The following is a 12496-nucleotide window of genomic DNA, read 5'->3' as shown; positions in this document are numbered from 1 at the left end:
ATCTATAAAAATTTGGAAACCTCATGGGAGATGATTCAGAGACACTATTTCTGAGACTGGCTTACCTTGACAATCTCTAGCTACATCCATTTTCTGGAAAATGATGTAATTTTGTTCTTCTCTATAGCTGAAAAAACTCCATTGTATATAAATGCCACCTTCATATAGTCCTCTGTGGTTGGATGCCTAGCTTTGTTCCATAACTTAGCTATTGTGAACAGTACTTCAGTAGCCATGGATGCATAAGTATGTCTTTGATATGTTGATGTGGAGTCCTTTGGGTAAACACTGAACAGTGGTGTCCCCAGGTCACATGATAGATCAACTTCTTTGGTTTTCTGAGAAGCCCCCATAGTGATTTCCGTACTGGCTGGGCTAGCTTGCATTCCTAGCAGCTGTGCATTGGAATTCCACTTAGTTCACACCTGTGTCAATGTTTGTGGGGTTTGTTCTCTTCGTTTGTTTTTGTTTTTCAAGACAGAGTTTCTCCATGCAGCCCTGGCTGTCCTGGAATTTGATCTGTAGATGAGGCTGGCCCTGAACTCACAGAGATCTGACTGCCTCTGCCTCCCAAGTGCTGTAATTAAGGGTGTGCACCACCACTGTTTGGCTGCTTTTGTTTTCTTAATGACTCCATTCTGACTGGGATGAGATGGAGTATCTGTGTGGTTTTAATTTCCGTTTTTCTGACGGCTGGTGAGGTTCAACATCTTCTCACGTGTTTGCTGCTGTTTGTGCCCCAGCATCTGAGAACTGTCTGGTCACTCATTGGCCCGTTTATGGACTGAGTTGGTTACTTTGTTTCCTGTGGATATATGTAAGCTTACTATATTCCTGGACTTTTAGTTATTTTTACTAGCATACATTGATTATACATAATAATGGGTCTCCTTATATGTTCACACATGTACATAGTCCTACTACCACTCCCTGGTACCCATCTTCTGGTTTAGCATTTTTAGTTCTTTGTAGATTCTAGATATTAATCCTTAGTTGGATGTATGGCTAGCAAAGATTTTTTTCTCCTATTCTGTAAGCTGTCTCTTCACTCAGTTGTTTCCTTTGCTGTCAAGAAGGTTTTGAATTTCCTAAGGTCCCATTTATCTGCTGTTGGGCTTATTTCCTGAGAAACTGGAGCCCTATGCAGAAAGACCTTGTGTATGCCAGTGATGGAAGGCTATAAGAAGACGGAGAATCACAGCTCCGAGTGGTCAGTGAGAGGATGGAATTGGTTGTCCCAGCTGCTCAGTGTGTGTCTGTGGCTGGGTGAGGAGTGAGATGGCCACTCACTGATTTTGTAGTGACTCATCTGACAGAGGGCAATGTGTGATTGCCTGAAATTGCAGGAAAACAATGTAAAGTTTGTGCCAAGACACCCTGGAGGTCAACATCAAACCCCAAAATTAGAGCTCAAAGTTTCAGAGAACAATATTAGATAACCTTCCCCAACTGTATCTACAGAAACTAAATCACCATTAATCATTTTGAACAAGTTATTTGGCCATAGATTTTATATATGCATCTATACATTTACATAAATGTATAGTTAAAAACCCTAGATCTTTGCAGATTCACCATTCATCTTAAATATACACTACCAAGTGAGTTCCAGGAAAGGCGCAAAGCTACACAGAGAAACCCTGTCTCGACAAACCAAAAAAAAAAAAAAAAAATATACACAGACAGAGTAGGTAGCTTGAGTGAAAATGTACCTTAGTTCAATACTGAATATAAAAACCATTCTTTCATATGTCACCTCTTTTGGTAATATTCAATAAAATACTGCTTGGTCATAACAGACAAAGGATGTGTCTTTTGTGAGAATACAGTAATTCTAAATAGGCTTATGGGTAATCATTAGGAAGAATGGGATGGGGAAACGGAAGTGGCTGGAAGCCTGGGGAAAGCTGAGCCCATCAATGAGGATTTATTAATTAAGGAAGGCATGGACATCAGGGCAGTATTTATTAGAGGGGTTGGAGTTTTCCCCAGGGAAAATGTGGGAGACACTGGAAAAGATATTTAGTTATTATTTTTAATATTTTAGTTGTCATAATAGATAATGTTGTGTCTTCCTGAAATTTTATGTTTCAGTTTAAACTCCAGTAACTGTAAATGGGACATTGTTTTGCCCACATAACCAAGTTTAGATGAAGCCATATTAAGTTACACCCAATATAGACAGGCTTCCTTATGAGAGGACAGGACATAGACACATATAGGGAAGAAGGGCATGTGGAGACAGGCAGAGATGGGGGTACTGCCATTGGGAGCCCCAAACATCATGGGGCACTAAAAACTGCAAAGACTGAAAAACTTAGGGCAATTTCTCTATGTGAGCTTTGAGCTTTGAGAGGGAACAGAGTCTTAGTCACTCTTTGATTTCAGACTTCAGACCTCCAGAATGAAGAACAAACCATTGTTCTTTTAAGCAGCCTGGCTTGTAACAACTTACTGTGGCAGATCTGGGAAAACAGCACTGCTTTTGACAAACACTCCTGGTGAATTCCCTAGGTGAGTGTGAGGTTCTAATCAAATAAACACAAGGTATTGTCATCCTTACCTTGTTGTGCAGCTTTTGTGAATCTGGGATGCATTGTTTGGTAAGACTTACTTCTTAATAATGTGCACATCTGTGGTGGTGCTCACCATGGGATAGGCACACAGAGCATCTGAAGCTGTAGAGCAAAAATAGTCACGTAAAGCTGAGCCATCACCTTCCACAGCTCACTAAGACCGCATGTGAAAATCTCCTCCCATAATTCCCCTCGATACAGCTGACCAAATGCATAGCAGTCCAGAGGCTTCACTTGGCATGGAGTCCTCTAAGGCAGTTTGATGAAGACTGCTGGAATAGCACTTGAAGCTTCCAAGGGTTGAATTCTTTGATCAGCGTTTCTTCCAATTTTGTAAACTACAAAGCTCATCAGATTCTCTCTAAACTAAATCCCTTGCCAAACCTGGGTGTAGTGGGCCTTCACAGGGAATGTTTAAAAAGTGTTTCAAAATATTTTGGCATAGGATAAGAAGCTGAGTTAGATCCAGTAATCTGTCTATATTTAATATTGTCAATACATCATGCTAACTTCTAATTTTGTATGTATTATAAAACACATAACATGAATTTCTACACATGTATGCAATCTGTCAATGCATGGATATGCATGTGTGTATACACACACATATTTGCTAGTTCTGCACTTTCTGTTATTATTGTTGTTGTTGTACATGCTCACAATTGAAAGATTAATTTGAAACTCTCCGGGAAGATGTCCATAAAGTGATTTTACTCCTAGGAGCTGATGGTCAAAAATACTTCAGAGATCACATCTGTGACCTTTCAGGATACAGATTTCATAAAGTTCATAATAGGATAGGTTCTGTTTTATTGCTGCCAGAGTAATAAAACAGGCGACAGCCCCACAGTGATAGAGCTATCAAAAATAAAATGCTAACAGTGCAATTGTTAATGGTCCCGGTGGGAAAAGAGAGGGCAGGTATTGCCACATATATGAGGCTGCAGAGGGACTTCTAGGAGTTCAGGGTTTAAAACAGTATTTGGCAATTAGAGAGAGGGAATCCCATCCAAGGGAGTGTGAAGGGACCATACCCTTACTGGGAAAAAAAATCCTCGAGATAGAGACCTTCAAGAACTGCTAAGGCTTACAGAAAATATCAAGGAAAACAAGAAGTCTAAGCAACAAGCAAGAAGAACAGTGACAGGAGACAAGAGGAGGGACTTACCGTGAGCTCACTGTACATTCACTATGGCAGGAGCGTCCCTGATTGGTTATTATAAATGCCTCTCATAGAGGAAGGGAGGAAGTTACAATGCTACACAGGTTCATTCATTGGCCTGAGATCATGATGCACCAACCAGCGCACAGAAGAAACTAAATGGAACCAGGATACAGCAGACTCCAGGCCTGCTCTTACACTACCTCAGAGGAACAACCTAATGATAACCAACCCCTCCCTTCTTTCCTTTCTTTCTCCTACAGTGGTGCATGCCCATGGCTTCTTCTTTCAGTTGTGTCTGATGGATCTCTTAGATGCCCTCCATTTGGTTAGTCATTGCTCAACACTGCCGAGTCTCTGAAACGCACTAAGTGGACAGGGACACAGCACAGACTGGGACTCAGTCCCTCTTCTCAGGAGGGTCACATACAGACAAAATAGAAAGTGACCCTGAGCTACCACAAGGCTTCAGGACCTGTGGGAGGCAAGCCAGGGTGACATGTAAATGATTTGATTCCTTTTTTACCTATTAGGAGTATATTCAGATAAGAAAGTAGAGAAATATGAGCATATGAATAGATGAAACCCAAGGTTTGTTAGATAACAATAATAGAAGAAAAAAGGGTTTAAATTTACACAATCATATATACTATGAGATACTTTAAAAAACATCAATATTGAAAGGCAAGAACTGTTACCCAGGTTTGCTAAAGGCATAAAAGATTCAAACTACAGGCACATGCTGGCTCCTGCTCCACAGCACTTTTTTTTTGAACCCATCATTTGGCAGCTGGCTTGTGAGGATTCAGGAAGAAAATGCTAAGTTCCAAGAGGAACATGGTATGAGTCAGCATCTTCTACCATTCGCCTGGAAGCCACCCAAAGCATGGAAAACAGAAAGATTCCTCAGACCCCAGAGCCCATTTTCTGTAAAACCAGGAGAAGCCATCTGTAGCCACCAACATCTGTGCAAGGGCTGGAAAAACAGTTGAGATTAGGATGAGACAGATGGACAAGTGGACAAGAGAAGCACATGTGGCCACAGAGCCCAGGGAGGCCCAGATTTTAGAATGGGAGCAGATACTCTGTCACAAAATTTAAACTCTGACAAAGCCTTGACTTTCATGCAGGATGTGATTACATCAACGAGAAAACATGATACAGAAGTGTAACTGAAAGAAGAAAGACCTCGATGGGTGGAGACTGAAACATCCTTGAGATGTCTTACTAACTCAAAGATGAAGATGGAGAAAAACATTGAAGATGTTACTATGTAAGTCCAGAAGCAGGAAAAAATTCCTGTCACCGCAGTGTTTTCTATGCACATCCTTAGTGAATATCAGGGGGGACATACAAGAAACCATAACATACAATGTGACAACAGTGGCTATAGAATGTGGCAGGAGGGACGTGAATGGGGTCCCTACTGGGAGAAGGACTTTTCATTGCCTCCTAACAGCACATTTGAAATGATGCAACTGTATCGGCACTTCAAAAACTTAACCCTCTCAGGACTGAGAAAGTTGTGACAACCAGAGACCTGGATGTTCCCACCAAGAAAGTAAAGAAGAACTCCACACAGCCAGCTGATCTTGCCTTCCTCTTCAGCATGGTTGTTGAGAGGGACTATAGAGTGGATCCAGATAGTCAGCTCATCTGGGTAGCACTCTGGCGAAGGACAGAGAATATTTCCTCTGGCCTGGATAGAGGATTGTGGGCTTGATAGAAACACAAGTGGATTCAGAGTCATTTCCAAGACCAGATCAAAAAGAAATGGAATACACAAGAGAGAATCACCTTTGAAGGAAGATTATGTTATTTCTTTAGCAATCGGTAAGGATGATTAATATGTTGTACAAAAGGATTTCAAAAGTAAAACAATGCATCAGCTCTAGTAAAGATATAAAAACATCAGATGGGTGCGTGGACTGAAAAATACAAAAACTTTGACTAGTAAAGCCAACAAAAAAAGAGTTGCATGCTAGGAAAAGGGAAAGACATGACTTAAAAATAGATCCTGTGAAAATATGATTTCCAGTTTTAATTGACTAGAAACTCAAGTACAATGAATCTCCAACTTAATTGAAACTTATATTACACTCTGCCATTAGAAGCAGGATTCAGAACATTCACAATCTGTTCTCTGTACCTGACACTTAACAGAATACAGAGACTGCCCTGAGTTTTATTCTGGAGACATATTTAAAATGACATTGATAAGCCAGGCTCTTTCATAGAGGAAAACTTAGAGTGGTTAAGAGTACTCACCATTCTTTTATAGGACCTGAGTTTGGTTCTCAGTGTCCATGCCAGGAGGCTCACAACTACTTGTAGCTCCAGATCCAGGGTACCAGACACCTCTGGTCTCTGTGGGCACCTGTGTACCTATATTCATATACACACACCTATATAGGATTTAAAATAACTTACAGAGATCTTAAGAAATGTTTCATAGAAATCATACAGATGGAAACATTCAGTTTAGTAAAGAGGTAGAGGAATAAACATGCTCATCTGTTGCAGGCCAAGGCAAGACTGTTTTTGATCCAAGAGAGATAGTGCTTTCTAAAAGACCATAGGAGGCACACAACCTTTGATCCAGTATTCCCATTTCTAGGCATCTTATTTGAGATGCCACTGTACAATTTATATTTGAAGGTATTTACTAAAGAAATTTCCAATGGCAAAAATAGAGAAAGCAATCCAAACGCTGAAGAAACATTTTGGTTTTTGTTTTGTTTTTTCTTTTTCTACAAAGGGTCTTGCTATGTTATTTAGGCTTGCCTTGAACTTATGATCCTCCTGCCTTAGCCTTCCAAATGCTAGGCCAAGGCATGGACTAGGGTTTTTGTTTGTTTGTTTGTTTGATTGATTTTTAGACATTAGGACATATCCATGTTCTGGATTTGCATGCATCTACTAAAAAAAACAGACCTATCACTATGGATCTAGGACTATATTAGTTAGGCTTTTTATTGCTGTGAAGAGACACCATGACCATGACAACTCTTTTGTTTGTTTGTTTTGTTTTTGTTTGTTTGTTTTTTTTAAATTATTATTTTATTTTATTTTTTCTATCATCAGCTTGATACAGTACAAATTCTTATCCTAATAGTGAAATGTTTTACTGAAGTTTGCCCAGTGATTGAGTAAAACCAAAACTTATTATAAGCCACAGTCATCCTAGGATTTCCCCTGCTATGTAGCCTCCCTGGATCTGTTTGTTGCAGTCTGATTGTTCTTTGTTTTATATCTAGTATCCACTTATGAGTGAGTACCTACCATGTTTGTCCTTCTGGGACCATGGCAACTCATATATATATATAAAAACATTTAAAGGGGGTGGGTGGGGGTATAGTCTGAAGTTTTCCTGTGTCCTGCCCAGTCCTGCAGCCACTCAGACCAAAGTAAACACACAGAGGCTTATATTACTTATGAACTGTATGTCCTAATGGTTCAGGATTCCCACTAGCTAGCTCTTACAACTTAACTCAGCCCATTTCTATTAATGTATGCATTGCAAGGTGGCCTCGTAGCTTACTGGTACTTTAACATCTTGCTTCCCCTGGTTGTGGCTCACAGTGACTACCCCACTCTCCTTTCTACTCCTCTCTTTCCAGTTTGCATGTACTGCCTAACCTAATTCTGCCTCGCCATTGGCCAAACAGCTTTATTTATCAACCAATCAGAGCAACACATATTCACAGCATACAGAAAGACATCCCACAGCACTTCCCCTTTTCTGTCTAATCAAAAAGGAAGGTTTTAACTTTAACATAGTAAAATTACATATAACAAAACAGTTATCAAGCAAGAATTACAGTTACAATATCTAGTCCATTTGTATTTAACAAAATTAAAGAAAATACTCTATCATCTGTCTATTTTTGTGAGTCTAAAGTTTCATATCTAATTTATCTTTTATTATAACTAAGGAAGACTATAATTATAACTGCCTAGTCTTCAACTCCATCAAAGACCTGAGAAGGAACATAATAATACCTAAGTAAACAGGAAGTGCATTCATTGTAAGCAACTTCCAAAAATCTAGAATGACAAAGACATTTGGCAGCTGGGACAGTAACCCAAAGTTCCTCTGCAATGTTAGGGCATCCATCTTCAGCCTACAGGCCTAGAGTCTCTGGCAGACTTTTTAGTAAAGTAAGAAATTTGAAGGGTCGTCTTGCCTATTGGAAAAGTTTATCAGTTACTTATGCCTGTGTCCTGCAGAATGTCTTCCAGTCTCCTCTGTGAAGCAGGAACCTTGAAGGACCATCTTGCCCTGTTTAGGCAAAGTTTAGTGGTCACTTTCCCATGGGTCCTGCATGTCCAGTCTGTATAAAATACTGTCAAGCAGTCCAGACAAGAACAGTTTTTTGCCCAAATGGCCAGTTTTGCCAAGAAGAAGATAAACTCCATATGGAGTGTCTAAAATGCCTGTGGTAGATGTAACCAACCTTCTTATTAAATAAGAAACACAGAACCAATGCAAAGAAGAAAGCCAAGAGGTCAGAGCTAAGAGCTAAAACCTTACCCTTCCTCCTCATGACTATAAGTTTGATTATCATACATGACTAATTATTAATCTGTAGTTCTTAATTGTACATTACAATTTTAAACGAGTTGCATAAACATAATACCTTAAACAAAAGTAGAAATATACATATAGTATAACAAAATTAATTTTAAATTTGTACCAATAAACTAAAATCGATAGCAATGTAAAATATTTAAAATGAGTTGTTGCTGTTTTCAAAAAGTAGAGTCAATAATCTACCCTTTTATCCTATCATATCTATAGCTTACATTTCTATATCATGTCCACCTTTCTTCTTTTAGAAAGAGATTGACTATGACCAATAACAATTTGTAACCACAGCAGGGTGGCTCACTTAGAGTTTCAGAGGTTCAGTCCATTATCATCATGACAGGGAACATGGCGGCCTATAGGCAGACGTGGTGCTAGAGCTGAGAGTGCTACATTTTTCAGGCAACAGGAAGTCAACTGCCTGTCACACTGAGGGAAGCTTGAGCAAAAGAGACCTCAAAGCCTGACCCCAGAGTGACACACTTCCTCCAACAAGGCCACACTTCCTAATGGTGCCATTCCCTTTGGGGGCCATTTTCTTTCAAACCACCACAAGGACTTATCACTGACTGAAAGATTAAGATGAAGACTATTAGGAAAATCTTATTATGGAAACAAGGACAATATTATGTGTAGGTACTTGCTTAGAAAATCACAAATAAGCTGGGTGGTGGTGGCACACGCCTTTAATCCCAGCACTCGGGAGGCAGAGCCAGGTGGATCTCTGTGAGTTCGAGGCCAGCCAGGGCTACAGAATGAGTTCCAGGAAAGGCGCAAAGCTACACAGAGAAACCCTGTCTCAAAAAACCAAAAAAATAAAATAAAAAAAGAGAAAATCACAAATATATATAATTGTATAAATTGAATTGTAATGAGTGGGGTAGAATGAGAAAAGAAAGGTGATGGACTCTGTATGGACAATTTTGTAGCTTCTGATTAATATGTGACTATGTTTGGTTTTGTAATTAAGGAAATGACTTTTAAAATGGAAAGGCATCTGACATGGTCAGTTCTGAAATGTTTATTACTGGCCCAAGGGAGAGAGGGTGATACACAGGAAAAAAAAAAACTGAATGAGCTGACCTGTCACTAAGTGCTCTCAATACCATGAGTGTCCTAGAATTACTGTCTATTCTTTCCTCTCCAACTCACACAGCTGGGTCTAAAAAGGTGAAAAAGAGGGGAATTTGAAAAAGACATTAATCATGGTATTTTTGGAGAGACCTGTAAATGAAGGCTTTTCTCTGTCCTGTACCATCCCACAGCTGCTGCCTAAATGATTACACAGAGGCTTATATTAATTATAAATGTTTGGCAGATGGCTCAGGCTTATTACTAGCTAGCTCTTATATTTAAATTAATCCATATTTCTTATCTATGCTTTGCCACATGGTTCATGGCTTATTACCTCATTGTCTATATGTCTTGCTTCCTCGGTGGCTGCCTGTGGCTGCTGGACTCCACCTTTCTTTATCTCTGTCCTCAATTTGATTGTACTGCCTAACCTTATTCTGCCTTGCCATTGGCCAAACTGCTTTATTATCAATCAATGAAAGCAACACACATTCACAGCATACAGAAGGACATCCCACAGCAGAGACCTCTTGAAGTACAATGCCACGGGAAGCAAACAATTCTTTCTGACACACCCTTTAGTGCCCCAGAAAGACTTCCTCCAAACAGCATATATTAATTTTATGGGGCTAAGGATGTAAATATATCCAGGACATTTATATGATGTGTTTGTTAGCTTTCTATTGCTGTGATAAAGACCACAACAGAAGGAGCTTAGGGAGGTTTATTTGGCTTGCACATCCCAGTCATAGTCCCTCATGAAGGGAAGACAGGAATTCAGGGCAGGAACCTCTAGGCAGGAACTGAAGCAGAGGTCATGGAGGAGTGCTGCTCACTACCTTGATCCTCCTGTGTAGCTAGAGTTTTCCTGCCTGGCCCACAGTCAGGACAAATCTCTCTCACCTGCCAGTCCCACAGCCGCTCAAACCCGACCAAGTAAACACAGAGACTTATATTGGTTACAAACTGTATGGCCGTGGCAGGCTTCTTGCTAACTGTTCTTACAGCTTAAATTAATCCATTTCCATTAATCTATACCTTGCCACATGGCTCATGGCTTACCGGCATCTTCACATGCTGTTTGTCATCTTGGCGGCTGGCAGTGTCTCTCTGACTCAGCCTTCCACTTCCCAGCTTTATTCTCCACCTTGTCCCGCTTACACTTCCTGCCTAGCCAATGGCCAATCAGTGTTTTATTTATTGACTAATCAGCAACACATTTGCCATACAGAACATCCCACAGCACTCCTGCCTTGCTCAGTTTGCTCAGAACCACCTTCCCAGGAAGGGTACCACCCGCAGTGTGCTTGGCCCTCCCACATTAATCATTAATCAAGAAAATGTCCCATAGATTTGCCTACAGGGTAATCTGGTAAAGGCATTTTATTAATTGATATTGCTCTTCCCAGATAACTCTAGCATGTGTCAAGTTGACAAAACCAACAAATAAAAAAACTAATAGGACGCATGGGTTTAAACATTTGTTACCATGACAGGCTGATTTCCTGTCTTCTGCTTGGTCAGGTGGAGAACACTGCCCAGCTCCTCTTTTAGTACAGGGGAGAAACCTATCCTTCAGGCTTTGGGCATAACTACTCAGGCCTTTCAAATACTCACAGTCCATATGAAGGCAGTGACATTTCAAGGAGCCTCCACTTTCTTCCAGTTTCTACTCCAAATGCCCAAGAAATGGGTGAAATTACAATGTGTGCTCACTCTGTTTACCACTTATCAGCTACAAACTACACTTCCCCTGTAGTATCTCCCCTTCCTTGAAAAGAGCGAGGTCTATAGAGAGGGTGACATACTTGTACCCATGAGTCGGAGGCTTCATTAGGGCTGATGACAACTATACTGTTACTTTGGTAGGGAGGAAAGAAGGGAGTTGAAAGCCCCATGACATAACAGGTCTACATTAATGAGTCTAACTGGGGGCTAAAATTGATAAGCAATTTTCATTTTGTTTTGTTTTTTTGAGCCATGTGATACTGTAACATAAGGGTATCTCCACTGAGCAATGGCTATATGTTCAGTGTGAACACACACATCAAGAATTGATAAACATTATCATCCCATGAAATCAACACAGCAGTGCTGCAAAGGAAACCCGGAGAATGAAATGACTGGCCCAGCACCACACAGGTGACAGCTGAAGAACTAAGTTTCAAACTCACAGACCCAACCACCATGTCAACCTGCATTTCTGAATCAACGTTCACCAGATGTCCCATTTGTAACAGAGTTAAGTTAGGAACTGCTTATTCTGAGCACTGTTGCAAGGGAGGAGCCTAGAGTTTAGATGCCAATCTGTTTGGAGGATATGGGGGTGCTTCTGGAAGCAAGATAAACTGCTGGAACAGATGGGCTCTGCTTCCTTCCAGTAAAGATGCCCCTTGCTTATGTGTGTTTAAATTGGGGCTCTTTATTTCATGGGAGAAGTGAGATCATGTTTCTGAACTCCTAACTCTGCACTCACTTGCCCTGGGGCCAGGCAATGACTTGTGGAGTTAAAATTTGACATGAAGACTTGAACAAAGGGGTATGCAATTAAACTGTTGGGTATGATAAGTCACCTCTCTATCCAAATTTACCAATATAGAGAAAGACACAAGTTGTCTACAGTATTTAAAGTCAAACTGATCAATTACAAAGAAGCTTTTCCATTGAAGAAAATCTCTTCAAGTTTATCTTCCTTATCTTTGCAGGAACAAGTTCAACTATGTGGGACATTGCTGAAATAGACTTATGTCTACTCCTTGATTAAATGTATGTACATGGAATATGACATGTATCATTTTCTTCTCTGATTGTTAGCCTAGATAAGGATTCTATGGGTTCCCCATCCCCTGGTTTCCCTCACTGGACTCCCTATCCACCAACTTTAACAGAGTCCCAAGGTTGGTTTTTTTTTTTTTTTTTTTTCTAGGCAGATACAATGGTAAGCCTAGATGCTAACCTTCACATGGGTACAGGACCCAGATAAAATCTCTCCACTAGTTGAGACTCTTGAGGCAACCTGGGTACAGAGTTATGAAGTTCGAGAGAAATATCAATTTGGGGGTCAGGGGCACAGGAGTGGTATTGCCCACACAAGGA

The 12496-nt window shown here is 40.3% G+C and overlaps 1 long non-coding RNA gene across 2 annotated transcripts in view; it reads left to right on the top strand.

Moving 5' to 3' along the window:
• LOC128124869 (uncharacterized) overlaps positions 1-12166 on the top strand; it is a 67623-nt gene extending 55457 nt beyond the window's left edge. Inside the window, exon 4 of one of the 2 annotated variants that reach the window (XR_008223015.1) lies at positions 12106-12166. This is a non-coding gene — a long non-coding RNA (uncharacterized LOC128124869). Of the gene's footprint in view, positions 1-4868; positions 5521-12105 lie in introns of those variants that run through there. The other variant, XR_008223014.1, reaches the window with a different exon arrangement.
• Positions 12167-12496: the final 330 nt, after the last annotated feature.

This window comes from Peromyscus californicus, unplaced genomic scaffold (genome assembly GCF_007827085.1).
Source record: "Peromyscus californicus insignis strain IS unplaced genomic scaffold, ASM782708v3 Scaffold_4__1_contigs__length_199733344, whole genome shotgun sequence".
NCBI lineage: Eukaryota > Metazoa > Chordata > Mammalia > Rodentia > Cricetidae > Peromyscus > Peromyscus californicus.
This window is presented reverse-complemented; position numbering and strand designations above follow the sequence as displayed.